The sequence below is a fragment of the Pogona vitticeps genome, chromosome ZW-PAR (assembly GCF_051106095.1).
Source record: "Pogona vitticeps strain Pit_001003342236 chromosome ZW-PAR, PviZW2.1, whole genome shotgun sequence".
Taxonomy (NCBI): domain Eukaryota; kingdom Metazoa; phylum Chordata; class Lepidosauria; order Squamata; family Agamidae; genus Pogona; species Pogona vitticeps.
Window position 1 is genome coordinate 1,230,436 of NC_135800.1, and position 19,372 is coordinate 1,249,807.

Genomic DNA, 19,372 nt, shown 5'->3' on the forward strand with positions numbered 1-19,372 from the left:
AAGCCACGTGGCACGATTGTAAAAAAATAATAATGAATGTACCACAGCAGCAGAGAGAGTGTGGTTCCTCTCTGCTGCTCAAGACCTTGAAATCAAGTGAAATTGACTTCACAATAGGTCGAGGTCAAACGGAAAGAAATAACATCAGCATCATCAATGTATAGATTTCTTTAGGGCCGCCAGATGGTAACGTATCCGAGTGGATCCCTCGGGGTCTAGCCGGTGCCATTTTGCATGTGTTCTTCTATGGTTCTTCTCTATTCCACACCTGCATGCATATGTGGTTGATCCTAGAATTCAGTTTCAGTACCGATTTTAGCCTCTTCCCCAGGCACATGCACTTAAGGGATCGCCTCTTGTTTCTCCTCCAAGCAAGTTTTGTTATTATGTCTTTTCCAGTTCAGTGCTATATCAGATCAGCACTGCAGTCTCACAAGCTGACACCGACTTAGCGCTATGTCACTTGCCCAAAACAATTTTGGGAAGAAGGAAAAAAATGATCCCTCTAGGACTGACCCTCCATGGCCCCTTTGGGCCAATCCAGTTGATCGCAAATGCTAGAGACGGGGCAAAGAGTTGGAGATACATGTTCCTCTTCCCCCCCCCCAATGTGAAAGAATGACTGGGTTTCACTGGAATGGACAGTACAAAAATACAGATGGGGGAATACTGTCGCAAACTAAAGATTCACTAAAACTGTTACCACTTCAGGGGGAAACGCACCTTCCTTGTGGTTCCCAAACAATCCAACCCACTTCCACAACAAGAGGTGACAGTATATTTCAACAGGAAGGGCAGGGATGGAGCAGGGAAGACATTGTTTCATAGTACAAAGCACTTAGAGATGAGTACGCGAAGAGTCTTGCAAGTGAACAAGAAAGGATCCAGTTGCAGTCAATTGGAGACTCCACCTGTCAAGACCACAGTGTCAATTGAACACACTGTAGAGTAGAACCTTCCCCGTGTGAACTCCTACCAGTTACAAGCTGGCCGAGGTAGACCAGAATGCGTTAAAGCTTTTTGATCTCGAGGCGCGCAGCAAAGGGTTCCTCGCCTGACCTCCCCGGAGAGGGAACGGAGCCAAACGAGGATTTCAACCCAAGATCAAAAGCAAAGAGACCGAAAGAAGCCCGCCAGTAAGACACAGGAAACTAGGAGTTCTGAGTGACGGCGGGGATCAAAAAACGGCGAGTGACCCTCCTAAAGGAACTGCGAGCCTCTCCTGCCTCTTAGATGTGAGAACAAAGCGAGAGCAGAGACGCCCGAGACAAGACTCCCGTTTTGCCTCGGAGAATCCTGGGAAATTCCCATGGGTGGTAGCATCCCGCATAGGGGAGCCCTTCACCACCACGACGCTGGAGAGATGAGAGGTCGGAGCGACAGGGGTCTTGGCGGTCCAACTTTGATGGGATGGGGCGGAGTTTATAGAACCGAAAAGACGGGTGGGATCCGGCAGTAGGAAAAGCACGCATCCGGTCCCACGGAGGAGGGCTGCTTTGCAGGGAGCGATCTCTCTCAAAGTGACCCTTTTCTATTTCTCCAGCCCAGCCCCAAAGCAAAGGCCCCACTGAGTAACCAAAAAAAGCCCTCTTCGGGCATGAATCAATTGGAGCACAATCATGGGGCCACCAGGAAATAAATGGCACCAGACTACTCCTATTTCTTTCCCAGTGTAATCACATCCTAAGTGGCTTGCTTCCATCCACAATATAAATGACGTTTGTCCGAAGACTTGTCTTGTGAACAGAAACAGAGCTTATTTATTGGAGTGAAGCAGATGGAATAATAACAGAAGTTTCTCAGATACACGTTACACGTAAGCAATTCATCAACAGTCCTCTCAGTACATGCTTCTTTTCTCTTGCAATATCATTACCCCCTTCTCTACCCATTTTCCTAACCAACTCTATCTCTCTCCGTATCTGTCCCCCCTCTCTTTCTCTGACCAACCAGCCCTATCTGATTCCTCCTTCTCCCGCCAAGCCTCATGTAGTTGCTGACTCCGCCTCTCCAGCCCTCTCATTGGTTCATGCAAATCAGCTCATGAATATGAATGGCATGAGTGACATAGGCGGTCGCCACAATCAGGTCGGGAACCCCTGCTCTACACTGTGGTCTGTTTTGTTCAGATGATCCTCCAGACCATCGTTTGGAGGGTCAGGTGGACCAACCCAACGATATAGTCTCATGGTGTCAAGCAGTGGCTCCCAACCTTGGGTTTCCAGATGTTCTTGGACCACAACTCCCAGAAGCCTTCGCCACTAGCTGTGTTGACCAAGGTTTCTGGGAGATGTAGTCCAAGAACATCTGGGGACCCAAGGTTGGGAAGCATGGCCCTAGCTGATGTTTGTGGGTTGAAATCCTGCTCATTTTGAGCACGTTGCTGATGAGTTTGACTTAAAGCAGATACTTCTAGCAAGAAGAGGATGATGGGTGGGGGGGACAGAAAAGTTAAGGGAAAAGTCAAGTCTGGGTAACTTTGCACCACTGCAAAAAGTGTGCAGCAGGAGGACACGGGAAGATATTTAAAAATGGAGGGGGGTGAAGAAAGGGAGGAGGGACTGCTGGCGTAGGTCCTGTCACAATCAGTAAACGCTCAACCCAGCTTCTCGGCTGAAGCTCCCACACGGCCTTGCACACGGCCAAGCTAAAAATACCAATGTGAGGAAAGAAATCAGCTACGCTTCTCCTTCCCAGCCCCCCCCCTTGCACCAAATGCTGACTTTGGATGTCCAGCAGCTCCTGAATAACCCAGATTTTTATTTTTATTTTTTTGGAGGGGAAAATGACAGGGACAAAGGCGCAGAGAGGCCCTCCTTTCATTTCTCCTCCTTAGTAGGTCTCATGTGTAAGAAAAAAGTTATTATTCTTGCTGTTACCAGTATTTATTCACCACTCCGCTGCTCAGGATAAGCCTCGATAGGATGTGCAAACACATTTTGGAAAAAGGGAGTAAAAGACAAAACGATCTTGCAATGATTCTAATTAGAGGTGGGTGCGAACCACCAATCTGGTCATTGGTGGTGGTTTGTTTATCGGCCGAACAGGCGTTTTGGCACTTTCAAGATAGGTAAGATATTTAAAGAATGACTTTACTAGTTCCACACCCCCAGTGAGTTTCCGTGGCCAAGCAGGGATTCAAATCCTGTTCTCCAGAGTCCTCGTCCACACTGGGAACGAAACCTACCGCTAAACGACTTAAATATCTCATCACTGAAAGCTTCTTATGTTGACTCTGAGCTGATTAAAAGTAGCGTTCCCAAAATCAGGGGAATGTGTTTAACACACGCACACACTCCTCTTGTGATCTAAAATCTGTTAAAGGACAACCATCCTCCTGGTTGCATTAGCCACCTTCTGAAAGAGGAAGCTGTCGGCTAAGCCTGCCAGAAATGCGTTGGAGATAGTGGAGTCTGCTTCCCAAGAGATACCAGGATAGTGAGCGTCTCCCCTTATTGTTAATCCTGCCGTTTGTTCCAGGAAAATATTATCTTTATCCTCTGGGATTTTCAGATTTCTTACAAATCCTGTAAATCCCCCCATTCTGGGAGTTCTGCTTCACTTATACATACCTCAGTGTGGCTCACCTGGGAGACCAGGCCTAGACTGGAAAGCTTTAAGGCCTAGCTCTTCTCCAGCTTCCTGTTCCTGCCCCAGTGCTTGCTGGGAGTTTTCCTTCTGAACAGGAAGCTCGGTGAACCTAGGCCTAGCTCCGTCTCAAAGCTGTTTCTCCCAGATGAGCATCATATAGGTGTCTGTAAAGCGTCTGTAAAAAAAAAAATGTAGAACTCCCAGAATAGAATATTATGGGATGTGTAGTCCAAGAAATCAAAAAAAAAATCCCCCAGTTACTTCTCTCCTTGGTCTATCAGTCAGCCATATACACCCATCCACAATGCCACTTTCATTTCTTTCTCAACTAATTTTTTTTATTCCAGTGTTCCTCACAGGATTGACTCATGACCTCAGATTTCTATTTAAGGGGACATCATGTTGACACAGAAAGTGAGTCACTTTCTGTGGACTGTATGATTTTTTAAGCAAGTTACATCCTTCAAGTTAGTACATTCTAGTATTGGAAGCTAACAGGAATGGATTTGCCTTCATAAGGGGTAGACTTGCAGTGTGGTAGGCCCCGATCTTCCTGTAGAAAGAAGGAGTAATTTCATAGAATCCTAGAATCATGGAGTCGGAAAGGGGCCTCGAAGGCCATCCAGTCCAACCCCCTGCTCAAGGCAGGAATCCAAAGCAAAGCAAATCTAACAGAGGGACAAATAGATGAGTAATTCATTTTAATGTGGAGATGGAAGGAGAACAGGGGTTGGCAGCCAGATGCCTAGATTTGAAGGGTGGAGGTGTGTTCTCAGGGCATGCGGTTGGATTTTTGGGAATCTGATATGCCTCTACAGCCGGTGTTATCGCTCTCCCCCTGCTGCTTATGTGCTTAGTGAGAAGATGATTAAACAGAGAGCTATCTCAGAAAGAAGCATAAACAACCCCTTCCTCCACTCTTCTGTGGGAAGCAGAACAGAACTCTGTGTTTTGCAACTTGCGCTCCTCGGCTTTCCATCTCAAGAACTCCTCCTAACTTGGCAGCCGTGAGATGTAATAGAACAACGCGAATGGTCTAGGAATAGGAAAGGCCATTACGACACGGGTGAGCCCATGGAAGCAGCTTGTGGAAAACTCTCTCTGTGTAGTAGTTAACCGGGTCACTTAGACGCTTGAAAGTGGAACCGATGGAAGACACACAACTCCTTCAACAAATAGGGGTTTACCTGGTCATGAGGACGAGAAGCTTGACCCAGAAGGTGGGATCAGAGAGGGAGAAAGATGGCCTTTCTTGATTCAACCAGAAACAAAGGATCATTTTATGAGGAGTGATCTTCCTTAAAAGGACCATTGCATCCATGGGGGAATAACTCCAACTCATCCCCCCAAAGTGGTAACCATACAGCGGGGCCAAAAAGTTCTAGCTTGGGCGTGGATCAGGATCAGGCCCAAGCATTATTCCCTGTACATTGCGTAAGAGCCAGGATATAGCTCCCTCTGGACCACACCACAAGCGGTCCAAAGTGCGAGCCGTAGGCGCTGCGGGATCACACCCCGAAACACACGTAACCAACACACTCTCTCTACATGTAGTGCCTGACCTGGTCATGAGGACTAGAAGCTTGAAAGCAAAACCAAAGAAGGGCAGAGGGCAAACACGAAGGATGAATCGGATGAACGAGGAGCCTGGCCTTTCTGCTGTAGATGACGCCCCTGCGGTCTTCAAATCTTGAATCTTCAAGGCGGCTGATGGACAGATTCCCGCTCGGGGATGAGCAGAGGGAGACGGGGCAAGAGCAGCCGCATCAAACCAACTTGGCCCCCCAAATTCCTTGAGCCCGAGGAACTCTCTTCAGATCCCTCGCTCACTCTGCTGCGCTCAGCAGCTCGATGGCAAGGTTCAGGAGGTGGTTGCCATAACAACTGTGGGCATTCGGTTCCCCCCACCGCCAATGCAAATGAATTCCAATTTTATTAGTGTGCTGAATTTCGAGGAGAGGGTGTCTCCATTCGTGGTTGGGCATGCTTCTCAAGGAGAGCCTTCTCTGATTCATCTAAAGCTGGTAAACTCACATACACACACATATATACGTGTGAGTGTGTGCATTTTGTACATGAGTGTACGGGGAAGCATTTTTTTTAAAAAAGATGTGCCATTAAGTGCACCTAGGCCTAAATAGGAAATTCAGTGCTCAAGTTTTGAGAAGCAGCCTTTACACCGTGAGTCGGTTTAGGGGGAAGCATTCTGCACGCACTCCGGAGCACGATCCTTCCTCCAGCTTGCAGTTGTGTAAAAGGACGCACAAAAATATCGTTCCAGGGCCCTTCAAGATGCTGCAAAAGAGAGAGGGAGAGATCCGGGTGCAGTTGATACACCCTCGTCCTCATGTTGCAGCTTGGAGACATACACGCACAACCTTATTATGCGCCTCAGCTAGCCATTCTCTCGTGTGAGCCAAGAGGGGGAAGCAAATTAGGTACGCAGCTGCACTGCATAACAAGGAGAGAAGCTAGCTGCTGCTGTTCACACAGCGAGGAGGAGAAGGCAACGCACGAGCCCTCCAGGATCATCGCCAATATATTCCATCTTGGCAGCGGAGTCTGGTGACTCCAGCTTGGCTGGGATGGGACATTTTGTGTTTTTCGTTTTGTTGGGGGGGGGACTACAAATCCTATAATTTCCCATTCTGGGAGTTATTCCTGACAGACACCTTACAGGCCATTAAATGTGGCTTACCTGGGAGAAAACGCCAAAACCGGAAGGTTTGGAATCTTAGGGCACGGTTATACTATTGATATAAATCAAGCGAGGGATCGAGAGTTTTTGAATTCTCTAATAAAGCCGCGTGGTAGTCACGTGGTTTTGGGGTTGGTGTGTGCACCCTCTTGAGGGGGGGGAATCAACTTGTTTTTAAGCTGCGCTGTCGAAGGGGCTGGCTGCATTTCAGAACCACTAGTTGCTGTTCTGTTCTAGCGCTATGTCAGTTTGCAAGAAATGTTTCAATATATCTGACATAGCGCTAAAACAGAATGACGGGTAAAAGGGAATGAAAAAGGGCTGAAACTAACTAGGCTTGTAAAGAAAGGAGACACCAAGCTGGAACTGAAACTGATCAGATCTTTTGACTAGGCTCTCCATCTCTAGAGGCAGCACCCCAGAACCGGCCCACCCCTCCTTTTTTTCCGGGGAACAAAACCTTTGACCTTAGGAGGGGGGGAACTCTCTGAAATTTGCCAGGCTCTGTCCCATTTTGGAAGGGGCCTGTTGTGTCTTTATACTGTATTCCATTTCTACCAGTAAACAAACATTTGTTATCCATTTGGGTTGTCCAACGCAAGACAATGGAAGGCTTGCAAATGGAACTCATTAGGGGGCAAACAACTCTGGACTAGAGATGGCCACGGAATGAACCTCAAACAAACAAACAAACAAACAAACAAACCCAATGGACCGAGCTGGTCTGTGGTTTGTTTCATGACCCAGTTTGGAGATCCAAACAAAGCGAAATGCAGAACTATCCCCCCCCTTTCTTGTTTCCTTCCCCTTGGTGAAAGAAGATGCCCATATGCCCCCTTCCCACTCCCCCTGTTGACTCCACCTGCCACGACTCCCTGGAAAAAATGAACCGATTTGTGGTTTGTTTTCCCGGTTCGTGCCCTTCTCGGAGAGAGCAGGCTCGGCTTCCCTACCAGGATCCGGCCCACTGCCTCTGAGCCTCTGCCCATGGTGGTGGCAGATGAAGCATAGGGCTGCCCTCCCCCCAGGCATGAATCAGAAAAACAAAATGTGAACCAGTTCATTTTCCCAGGGGTTTCCTGGTGATTCGTCGTTCGTGATTCGTGGTGAGCCACGAACGGCCACGAACCGCCAATTTCCCAAGTGATTCGATTCCAATTCCATCCTGAAGCCTTCCTGTTTTTTCCCCCCATTCCGGCACATTTTTTCTGCTCCTTGCTCTGCCTGGAGAATACATTTATACCCGGTTTAATTAGAGGAGCCGTTTGGGAGCGAGCGAGAAATGAGCGGAGACAGCAGTTCTGGAGCGAAAGAAAGGAACGAAGAGGTGAAGGCGAGATGGACACAGAGAGGTTCACCCAGCCCGCTTCGTCGGAAGAGCCGGGGCAGTCAGTTGGCATCTCTGCCTGATCCTCCCGCCCTCCGGTTTCTCTCCTCGGCTCATTCCTATCCTGCCCGAAGGAACTCAGCTGCACCAAAAGGAAGCAAGGAGAGAAATTGAGCAGCCTCTAGTGAAAGGAAGTGATATGCACAGACAGCTCAGGAAAGGGGGGAGGGAGAGAGATCGCTCGTTTGTTTGAAGTGCAGCCTGGAACATCAATTTCCAGCTCTGCCTGCCTGATCCACCCACCCCGTTTCCTCCTTATCTCGAACGAGCTGTTCGTTTTAGCCCCAGATCACGTCAGCATCTCAGTCTCTCGGAGCAGAAATTTCCACTGGGGGACCTGAGCTCGTGCATCATCCACTAGAGCAGCACCATCCAAGGGAGCCGAAGGATTAAGCATGTGGCATTTGTTTTTGTGGTGGGCAGGGATGCTGGCAAGTCTTTCGTCCCAAGTCCAAGTCTTTGGTCCCAAGTCCCAAGTCTTTGGTCCCAAGTCCCAAGTCCAAGTCTTTCTTACCAAGTCTTGATCCCAAGTCCCAAGTCTTTGGTCCCGAGTCCCAAGTCCCAAGTCTTTCATCCCAAGTCCCAAGTCCCAAGTCCAAGTCTTGGGTCCCAAGTCCCAAGTCCCAGTCTTTGGTCCCAAGTCCCAAGTCCCAAGTCTTTGGTCTCAAGTCCCAAGTCCAAGTCTTTGGTCCCAAGTCCCAAGTCTTTGGCCCCAAGTCCAAATCTTTCTTACCAAGTCTTGATCCCAAGTCCCAAGTCCCAAGTCTTTCATCCCAAGTCCCAAGTCTTTGGTCCCAAGTTCCAAGTCTTTGGTCCCGAGTCCCAAGTCCCAAGTCTTTGGTCCCGAGTCCCAAGTCCCAAGTCTTTCATCCCAAGTCCCAAGTCTTTGGTCCCAAGTCCCAAGTCCAAGTCTTGGGTCCCAAGTCCCAAGTCCAAGTCTTTCATCCCAAGTCCCAAGTCTTTCATCCCAAGTCCCAAGTCTTTGGTCCCAAGTTCCAAGTCTTTGGTCCCGAGTCCCAAGTCTAGTCCCAAGTCCCAAGTCTTTGGTCCCAAGACTCAAGTCTCAAGTCCAAGTCTTTGGTCCCAAGTCCCAAGTCTGAGTCCCTTATAAAAACAAGCTTCCCCCCCCCCAGAAAAGAAGGGGTGTGTGGGTTCCAAGTTGCAGATCAAGTTTGAGCCACTGAAAAAAAAAGAAACCCAAGTCAAGTCTGAGTCGAATCACTCATGCAACTTAAGTCTAACTTGACAGCAAGTCTAGCAACTCGAGTCCCCGTCACTGATGGATGGTGGTGCACTTCTTAAGATGTACAGAGCTCAGCAAATCAGATCTCCTTGAAAAACCAAATTTTTACACATCAATGCTACCGCTAAAGGTCTAAGGCTGAGCCAAGAGCAGATCTGGGTTTCAAAGCACAGCTAGGCGATGGTGCTAAGGCTGAAGAAATTCCTGGCCGTGGCAGTAGTGAAGATGGCCCTTATGGAGGATCTTCCATAGATCCCAGAAACCTGTAAGATGGCAAAGCAAGAGATAGTGCCGGAAGATGAGACCCTCAGGTCAAAAGACCGTCAACCCCTGGGGAAGAAGAAAGGATCAATACAAATAACACCGTTGCTAATGAAATGATTCCAGCTGAAAGTATGACCAGTTGTGGCTATGCCCAGAAGCAAAATGAAATCCAAGTGCAATGCAACATATATAATTATAACAAGGAATGTGAGAAGCATGAGTGAAGGTAAGCTCAAAATTATAAAACAAAGAATGGGACATGTAAACACTGAAATCGTTGGTGAGAGAGAATTGAAGGGGACTGAAATAGGATATTCTGAATTTGATCATTACAAACAGATTACTTGGGAAAGGGCAAAGCCATGGAAAGCCTAGAACAAGGAAACAACATTTTTTGCTGTTAGGCAAAATTCAAAGAATCAAAACAAAGAGAAAAACTGGTGGCCCCTTAAAGGCCAACAATTATATTTTAGTGTGAGCTTTCGTGGATCGTGTCCACTTCATCAGACCTATGGGGGAAAAATGAAATGCTATTAGAATTCATTCCCCAAAAAAACACCAAACCACATAACCTCTAGAATCCTTTGACAACAAAGTACGGTAGAAAAAGGGGAAAGAGGAAGTCCAAGAGAAAGATCCTACGGCTTTCTGTAAGAGAATATAAGAACCACGATAAACTTGGACCTGAACGGAAAGAGGGAGAGGCTGCATAACGTTCTCCCATCAGAAGCTGTGTGTTCAGCAACACTCACACCTGTCAACACACTTTAGTGAGAGGCTCTCCAGCGCACCAGAAGGAACCGCCCTCCCACCAACACCACAGATGAGGTCCTGGAGGAGCACGCACCAGACCCCCATCCTCTCGGCCCCCCAGAACCCGCGAGGAACGCTGATCCGCGCAGGGCTCTCTAAAAAGCCATGTACTTTTGGCCGTCTGGGGGTAATGATATGCCAGGGGAGTGCAGGATCCGAACCCTTCCTGACCCAAAGCTGCAGAGTTCTATGGATCGATGGCGGAGAGGCGCTTTCATTTTCCTCAGGCGTTGCGCTGACGGATGGAAAAATCAATGCCCCACAGAAGAGAGAGCGAGAGAGCGAGCAGGGGAAAGGGAGGTAGGGAGCGAGGCAGAGGAAATAAGAAGAAACAGGGAAGGGAGGGAATATCGGGGAAACAGAAAAGGCGCGAAGAGAAATACATGCAGAAAAGGAGAGATCAGTATAGATGGCGTTCAGGGTAGACATCCCTAGGTATTCTCCTTAGGGCCATAGCCACCACTGCCAAGATCCCCCAGCCCCTCTATTTCCTCTTGTCCAACTTCCATTTTGCCTTACTTTCTCTTTGGACCAGATTATGGCTGATCTTCCCCCTCCTGTCAGCTTTCTTAACTTCTTTCCCACCCATACATGGTGGGGGACTATTTCTATGACATGTCATATTTTTTTCTGCAGCCAATGTTTATGAGCTATCTGGAGAGAAAGGCCAGATAAATATGTTTAAGCTTGCTTGTGGGTATAGGTGGCAGAGAAAGTGTGACGTGTCATAGAAATCCTCCCTCTAGTGAAATCCTCCCTCTGAGAAGGTGCCTGAGGCGGTGCGTGTCCATCTCTAGTGGCAATATTAGGGGTAGAAAACCCTATGATTTGTGCAAGGAAAAAGAATATTTGCGTTTAAAACAAGTGGCGTTTTGCACCAAACTTTTATGCTTTGTGCAAAATGTATGGTACTTTCATGCAAAACGGTTTGTTTTGGCATCAAGCACATTTCCACAATTTCTTCCCCACAAACCCCCCCGCTGGAATATAAAAAAATTGCATACAAACTCTTATCTCGCCCAGCAGGGAGAAAAATCACAAACATGCAACATGCATTTTAAAATAGGATGGAACAGAAAAGCAGAAAAGTACACAACTTTTTATGCATTTGCTTTTTTTTGGTTTTCTGTCTTCAAGAACAGAAATAGAATGAATGAATGAATGAATGAATGAATGAATGAATGAATGAATCAATCAATCAATCAATCAATCAATCAATCAATCAATCAATCAATCAATAAAACGGTTACCCTCAGCCCCAAAGTTTCCAAAGCTTTCCAAAGTTGGAGGCAGGAATTTTTCCAGAAAGGATGAGAATTTGGAACATGGATTGAATTTTCTTGTTGAGCTCTCCCATTGAGCTTCAAGCCATGTCATCTCCTATCCATTCACTATTTTAAAAATTTAAGAAGCGCTACAAAATACCATTTTAACAGGGCGTGGGTAAATAATTTTGAGGGTTCTGGATCCTTGTATGTGAGGTCGAGACAAGCAAAGACTTATACCCTTGCGCTTCATATCCATCTTGTTCCGACTTGCTGCCTTTGAGTGAACACGCCTGGTCTAGCGGTTAAGAGGACTCAGCTGGTAAGTTCCTAGTCCCCATGGAGCCACTCACTATCCCATCTTGTAGGGGTGGTTGAAAAAATAAAAGAGGAGGGGTGAAGAAAGCAGAGGAGAGGAGAGGAGAGGCGGACAGCCTCCCAGCTGTGCTGGGAGTTTCCAGCTTTCCACCATGCCCTCTCCAATCACCCCTAAAACTGGCACCAGGTTTTTGCTTTACATGATCACTCCCCAAATACTCCCGAGGTCCCCGGCTGGAACATCCAAAGGGCCCTAGTATGACCTGGGACGTTGGCCCAGGCGGCAGCTGTCGCACGTTGGCTTTTTATAGCGCGAGCGGTAGCGGACAACGCTAAAAATACGCCAGTGTTTCCAAACACCCTGGATCTGGACTTCGACGCTGGAGCTCCCTCCCGAAAACACAAGCCACGCATCTCTCATGCCCGGTTGACAAAGGCCGGGGAGGGGGAGGGTGTTCTGCCTTCCATTTTGTAAGCCGCTCGTTTAATAAATGCGCTCATGCACCGGAGGCTCTTCGGTGGCCGTGGCCCTCGAACACACCTCCGTGTCCCCAGCAGAGAGCAAGACAAGGAGATCCCAGGATAGGGTTTGGAGAACACCAGCAAAGTCATGGACTCTCTGCTGATGGTGGCAACATCTTCTTCCCATCGGCTAGAACTTGACCATCAGACACGAGCCTATCTATTTCCGACCCCCATCGACTGCCTTTGAAAACCAGCAGAAGGACTGGAAACTCTGCCTCAGGGCATAGCCGGGGGGGTTTCCTTCCATCATCCTCAACTGGTCTACGAGCAGCCCGAACGCAGCCTGTGGAGGATATTGTGAAAGCACCAGCGACCAGCACTATCCTCCTCATGCTGCTTTTCCTGAACTTTATTTTCCGATGCATTTTCATGCTCAGGATTTCTTAATGAGGACTTTATATACATATATATAATCTCCTTGGAGAGCCTCGTGAGGCAATAAAGCAAGATCTACTTTTTTTAAAAAATAAACATGTCAACAAATGAGTTTCCTTAGGGACGATCTTCCGTCTTTCCCGCCTGCCTGCCTTCCCACCCACCTTCCTCAGGCAGCGTCTGAAAAATGACAGGTACTGCTGAAGTACTACTTGTGTAAATAATTGATTAATAAATAATAATAATCCACAACCATTCTACGGCATGCTGGGAAAGAGCCTTTGGCAGCTGTCGGAGGGATACTGAGATACGATCACGCTACAGGCGGGCAGCGGCTGCTCCATTAAGGTCTCCTGCAGCCTAAGGGCGCCTTTTTATAGCTCTTGCGATCTAGGCCAGCCAATAGGCAGCTTGGATGGGCGGAGCTAGTCCAGAGCTTGATAGCAATAGGCTACTGCCCAGCAAGACGCTCAACGTGTAATTCCCAGGATCTGCCAGAGAGGGCGACAGACGTGTCGTCTTTGTTCTAACCACCATCCGTCCTCCGGATTAGGTCCATTCAGAATTAGAAAACACGTATTCTTGAGCCCAAGAGGGGTCAGTTAAAAAAAAATAACTAAATCTATGTTTTCATGAAAGCTTTGTATTTCCTGATAAGTTGCAAAAAAAGAATTTAGGAAAGGATCTTTGGATTTTTATTTTTATTTTAAAAAAAATATCTGACACCTAGAAGGCTACCGGAATTTCCAAAGTATGAATGTTTGGTCCCAAGTCCCAAGTCTGAGTCTTTAGTCCCAAGTCCCAAGTCTGAGTCTTTGGTACCAAGTCCCAAGTCTGAATCTTTGGTACCAAGTCCCAAGTCCAAGTCCCTATTAAAAACAAGCATTTTCCCCCCAGAAAAAAAGGGAGGGAGGGTTCCGAGTTGTGGGTCGAGGCCCAACTCATTGGGGCAAAAAAACGAGTTGAGTTCAAGTCAACTGATGACTTAAGTCCAACTTGACACCAAGTCTCGTGACTTGAGTCCCCCACCCTTGTGAACAACTTAATGTAAAACATTCAGAAATGTCCAACGAAAAATTTCTCCAGGGATCTCCCTCTTAGTTCATGGTGTAACCCTTTTTTTTAAAAAAAAAAAAATCCCACCGAACCCTAAGGCTAGAGCAAATGAGAAATTGCGAGGAGCTGAAATTGACAGGACCGTCCCATTTCAGTGAGTCCCCAGAGGAAGAAGATTGGAAGCAGAAAGCTTCCCCTGCGTAAGTCCAGATCGCTGACATCGGATCTGTTTCAAGTTGGGAATTTCGGCAGTACCAAGGAGACACACAAACACACACACACACACACACACACACACAACCTGCCAGAGAAGAGTGCCGGACTTCAAAAGGAGCCCCAGAGCTGCCGTTTGGAGTGGCTACAGCTTAAAAGGGAATGCCGTGGGTTATAAATAGATGCCTCCCTTCATCCATACATCTGCTTGGAGGACAGAGGCCGGATCCATTCGCCAGCTCCTTCCTTCCAGGGTGGGGAGAGCAAGCGACGGAAGATGTCAGTGGAAGAAAACTGGACTCTTGTTCTGTTCTATCTTCCTTTAAACCGGCCCGTTTGGATAAACGTTGGTGTAAAGAACCGAGATTCAGCCCAAGTCAAAACTGTTTTCACTCTCACCTGGAAAGAAGCTCAGGTTTTTTTTACACTTTGCAACCCCCTTGGGGGTCATGACCCCAAGTTGGGAAACACTGGAACAGCGCTGTTCAATGGAACTCTTGCCAATGGGAGATAATTTTATCCTGGTTACTTTTAAAGCATGGAGAAGGACATGGGTGGAGCTAACAGCAAACCATTAGGGGACAGTAGTCTTTCTGTTCATTAGACTCTATAGTCCCCTAATGCTTTGCATGTCTCATGAAGCTCTATCCAAGGCTTTCTCCATGCTTTAAGGGTCATTGCGACCTACAGAGCCTTGGCAAGGAAAATGTGTGTATCTGGAAACTCCAGCAAAAAAATCTGGATTTTTTTTGACTAAAGGTCCCAGAATACCTATAGTCACCTCTCAAAAATCTGCACCTGGTTTGGGAGCTGAGCCATTGAGGGAACTTCGGTTTCTGAATTTCTGCAGGGGGAGGATAAGTTCTCCAAGAGTCTCCGTTGGCAGTGCTGCCATGGTCATCCCCCATAATGTTCTGGTGTCCTTCTGAGAACCAGAGGAGAGGAACGGCGGCCATCATAAAATTAAGGTACAGGACGTTCTGAGAAAGTTCTACAATTTCTGAGACAGTTCTGCAATTCACAGGAAACAGATCTTTTGAGCAGGGCCCCCTCCAGACATTTTACAACCTGAGGCAAAGGACATAATGGTGGCCCTCCATTCCACGTCACGTGGAAGCTGCCTCGTTGTTCAGCAAGGTAACCTCTCAGCCTAGTTTAGAGGCTGCAGGATAGACCAGGCGCCACGTAGCTATTTTCTCCAACACACTGGGGCTGCCCCCCAACATTTGCTGCCTGAGTTGACCACCTCATTCTGTCTAACAGTAAGGCCGGCCCTGCTCCCCAGAAACGCGGACTTTGCTGTAGGTAGAATACATCTCTCGCAGTGTGCCAAGGCAAGACCAACAACGCATGGACAGGAAAGATGGTTTTACACAATCTTTACACAAATCTCTCTCTTTTAGAACAATAGGGGGGAAAATAAATCTGTTGGCACTGTTCAGTATGCCTGCGTGTTCTGTTGATTCCTGTGGTCGAAGATGAGCATCTTAGCCAAACATTTATTATTTTGGGCGGCTGGGGGGTCCCAAGCAACTGGAAGGAAGGAAGGAAGGAAGGAAGGAAGGAAGGAAGGAAGGAAGGAAGGAAGGAAGGAAGGAAGGAAGGAAGGAAGGAAGGAAGGAAGGAAGGAAGGAAGGAAGGAAGGAAGGAAGGAAGGAAGGATAAAAGAGGGAAGTAGCTGATGATGGATAGAAGGAAGGAAGGAAATGATAGAAAGAAAGAGAGAGACAAAGAGAGAAAGAGAGAAAGAGAGAAAGAAAGAAAGAAAGAAAGAAAGAAAGAAAGAAAGAAAGAAAGAAAGAAAGAAAGAAAGAAAGAAAGAAAGAAAGAAAGAAAGAAAGAAAGAAAGAAAGAAAGAAAGAAAGAAAATCAGCCCTGCAGTGGAAAAACCAGCTTCTCTCCCAGTTCGCACACAACTCAGTGTTGGCTCATTAATCACTCAATACACAGCCAGGAGGACGGAAAAAAGCCCAGGATGCCCGCGCCAATCCGGATGCGGTTGCCACGGCAACGGCCTTTACCCTTTGGAGGCTTCAAAGGCTTCCTCCCTCCTTCCCTCCCTCCTTCTCCATCCCTTGTTGTGCAGTGCATCTCACTCTGTGTGTGTGTGTGTGTGTCTTTGTGTGTGTGTGTGTGATCATGTGAAAGGAGTTGGAGATTGAGAGAGAGAAAAGCAAGCAGGGAGGAAGGCAGGCGTGTGGGAGGGAAAGAGGAGAAGGAGGCTGAGCAGAAACGTTAACGAAATACTCGGGCAAGAACAGCAAGAAAAGGACCCGGTGACTTCGTCCTACATAGAGGGGGGGAAAAACACACACACAAAACACTGATTTTTCCCTCTCTTTCTGAAACGCTCCCTCTCCTTCCTCCTTGTCATATATTATTCATCCACTCCTTTCTCCTTCACTCTTTTCTGGGAAAAAGGGGCTTGGCGGCTGGCGGGGAAGTTGTTTTATTTTTTATTCTTTCAAGATGGCTTTGGCGCAGTCTTGTTTCTCTCTCTCTCACACACACACACACACACACACCATCACAAACCCGGCCCTTGTTTCGAGGTTGGCAAGAACGCTCAGCAAAGGATTTTGTATGCGTAAAAACCAACAGAGTTCGAAGCTTGAGGCGCATTTCGCACACGGGCTAGTCAATGGCACCCTTCTGGTTTAGGTTAACCTCTGGTCTCGCTCTCCCAGTTGTGGTCACTGGTGACGTGTGTCCAACATGGCAGGCTCTCTCTCACACAGCCAGTTCACATCACTGGGAGGTCGGTAGGAGGGGTGTGAGCAAGTCTTTGGGTCCGAGGCCCAAGTCTGAGTCTTTGGTATCAAGTCCCAAGTCCCAAGTCTTCCGTATCAGGTCCCAAGTCTTTCTTATCAAGTCCCAAGTCTGAGTCTTTCTTATCAAGTCCCAAGTCTGAGTCTTTCTTATCAAGTCCCAAGTCCCAAGTCTTTGGTATCAAGTCCCAAGTCTTTCTTATCAAGTCCCAAGTCCCAAGTCTTTGGTATCAAGTCCCAAGTCTTTCTTATCAAGTCCCAAGTCCCAATCTGAGTCAAGTCACTGGAGTGACTTATGGCTTGATAGTGAGTCCCAGGACAAGAGCCCCCATCCCTGCAAATAAGTTGCTTGTAAATCGTAACTTCTAGACAAGCAAGGCCTCCTTTGCTTGAAAGGGTAGGTGCCTTTTTAAATTTCAAAACTGAAGTTTTGGGGGTTACTTTAAAACACAAGGAAATTAATTTGTGGGTTGATTGGCCAATGAAATGTAAATAATAAGGTAAGCCGCTTAAAGGTGATCCCTATAGGAAGTCAAGAGTTCAGGGCAAAAAAATTAGAGACAAGAGGGAGGCAAGCTTCGGTATCAGTGAACTGCAGGTCACGCAAGATTGGGAAGGAGTTCCTTGAAGGAGACCTACTGATGATCACACGGAGGGAATTCTACAGAGGGGAGGTCAACCAAGGTAAAGGAGGATGAAGGAAGAGCCCAAGGCTCTGAGTGAAGGAAGTTGGTATGAAGGCGGAGGTCAAAATCACAGGGTTGGTTGGATGAGGAACTGCAAGGTGGTCAGGTCAAAGAGGCCACGGACGTGAGCATTGAAATGGCCCGGCGAGAACTGGGGGTGCCCTCAGAAGACGCAACCCCGAAGATCAAGATGTCAGACAAGAAGGGGTCAAGAAGGGGGATGATACGAAAGCAGCAAGGAGATGCAAGGGGTTGGGGGACGTGGAGTTCGAACTCCCAACCTCTAAGCTCTCCAGCCAGCTCAGTTATCAACAAGGGAGGAACATTTCACCAGTCTTTCGAAAGCTTCCCTTGGCTTCCCCCGAAATCCGTCCGAAATTTCTACTAAGGAGCAGGGAGGCACCCATACGCACACGCCTCCCACATATTTTCTTCGGCGACACGTGAAAAATAGCCTAGATTGGGTCGTTCGGTTTTCTCCTGAAGATTCGGCTCCGGTTCACAACCAACACAGGGTTCTGCTTTGATTTGGACTGCTTTGGCGATTTTATTTTCCTCCCGTCTGTCTCCCCTAGAAATTATCCCCCCCCAAAAAAAAACCCTGCCATTTATCTCTTTCCCCCTTCTGTATTTCCATCTATCGGTGTTTCAAAAGGAAACCTTCTCGAATGTGGAGCGGAGCAGAAGACAGAGAAAGTTTAATGGCAAACCCAGAGAGAGAGAGGCGAGGACAGAAGAGAGAGGTAGCATTTGCATACATATTAACCGAGCATGCTTTAAAAAAATTGCAGACGTGCAAGCCGTTCGGACGGTAATGTGCTCTGCCCGGGAATGAATCTCCAGGTTTCATAGAAGAGAGAAATCGCCTGATAGCACGGATCTTTGGCGGGTCTTTTTTCCCCCCCAGAGGACCAGGGATGTGGGAGGAACAGAGGTCACAGGGTCAAAGTTCGGGAACTTTCTCAGTGTTAGAGACTAGGGCATGATCCATTATCCCCTTCAAGCTTTCATCATCCTTCTGAGTTCAGTTGGTATCTAAAGAAAGAAACAGCAAGGAAAAAGAAACGATTTTCACAGGAACGGCATATTTTTGCAACTCATAATGCAAAGGATTCGAGAGAAATTAAGAGACGTTAACTTCACAAAAGACTTGCTACTCAAGTCCCTTATTGGGAGAAAGATGGCAAATAAATAAATAAAAACAAATAAACAAATAAATAAATGTCTCCCATCCAGCAGCAGTCGTTCCAAAGGGGTTAAGCTTCCTAGATCCTGGATTTTTGTGTTCCAGGATTGGAGGTGACATCAGGAGGGAGGGAGGGGAGGAAGAAGGGAGGGCAAGGAGAAAGGCTTCAGCTTGGAAGAAAGGATGATGGTTTTGCCCAAGGACTTCTCTGGGTCCTGGTCATGACGGCCAGAGCCATTTCCTTGGGCGGTTTTTTAAAAAAAGCATCTCTCTCTCTCTCTCTTTGCAGAAATTTGAGAGCTTGTTTCTTTGAGATTGTGTGGATAATCTAGAGGTGAAGGAAGAACCCTTTGCTTCTGTTCTTTGGAAACAAGATTTTTTCCCCTAAAATTTGCAGATTTCGTCCTATTTGGCATGGAAAGAAGCCAAGAAAAGAAAAAGGGGGGAAAGTCGGAGAAAGCCCAAGAGGCACATTGTGTACTGCTCTCTTAAAAGCATGATGTCCACCAGGGTGGCCACCTAACCTCTTACAGTGGTCCGGTCCTCTATTCGAAGGGTGACCTAACCCTAACCCTAACCCTCCCCTTGAACGCATCTCCAATCACAAAACCTGCCAGGTAGGGAGAATCTGGGGCCCAGACTCAGCACTGTTGGGTGCCGTCTGCTTTGAAGTGTTGAGTTCAAGAGCCATAAATTTCTTGTTCGTTTTTGGTTTCGCTCAACGAATGCAAGAAAATTCGAGCAGGAGAAAATTCGGAGCACTGCACTCCCTTTGAGAGCTTATTTATTTTGGAGGAGATTGACGCTGTGGGGTTTTCGGGAGAAATTTCACCCAGCCACCTTTGGCTCCTGGAGCCGAAGAATACCAGAATTCTGCCTTTATCGGCACAGATTCCCACATGGCCTTCGATGCATAGGTGGGCCTTGTGGGCTCCAGTCATTTTTCTCTCTCCTCCTTTTGGGTGAGTTTGCCAGTCAGTGGCG

The 19,372-nt window shown here is 47.5% G+C and overlaps 1 long non-coding RNA gene across 1 annotated transcript in view; it reads right to left on the reverse strand.

Annotated features, from left to right (window-relative positions):
• Positions 1 to 13,614: 13,614 nt before the first annotated feature.
• Positions 13,615 to 19,372, reverse strand: part of LOC110079627 (uncharacterized) — a 37,460-nt gene continuing 31,702 nt past the window's right edge. The window contains exon 6 of the long non-coding RNA XR_013539646.1: positions 13,615 to 18,237. This is a non-coding gene — a long non-coding RNA (uncharacterized LOC110079627). The remainder of the gene's footprint in view (positions 18,238 to 19,372) is intronic.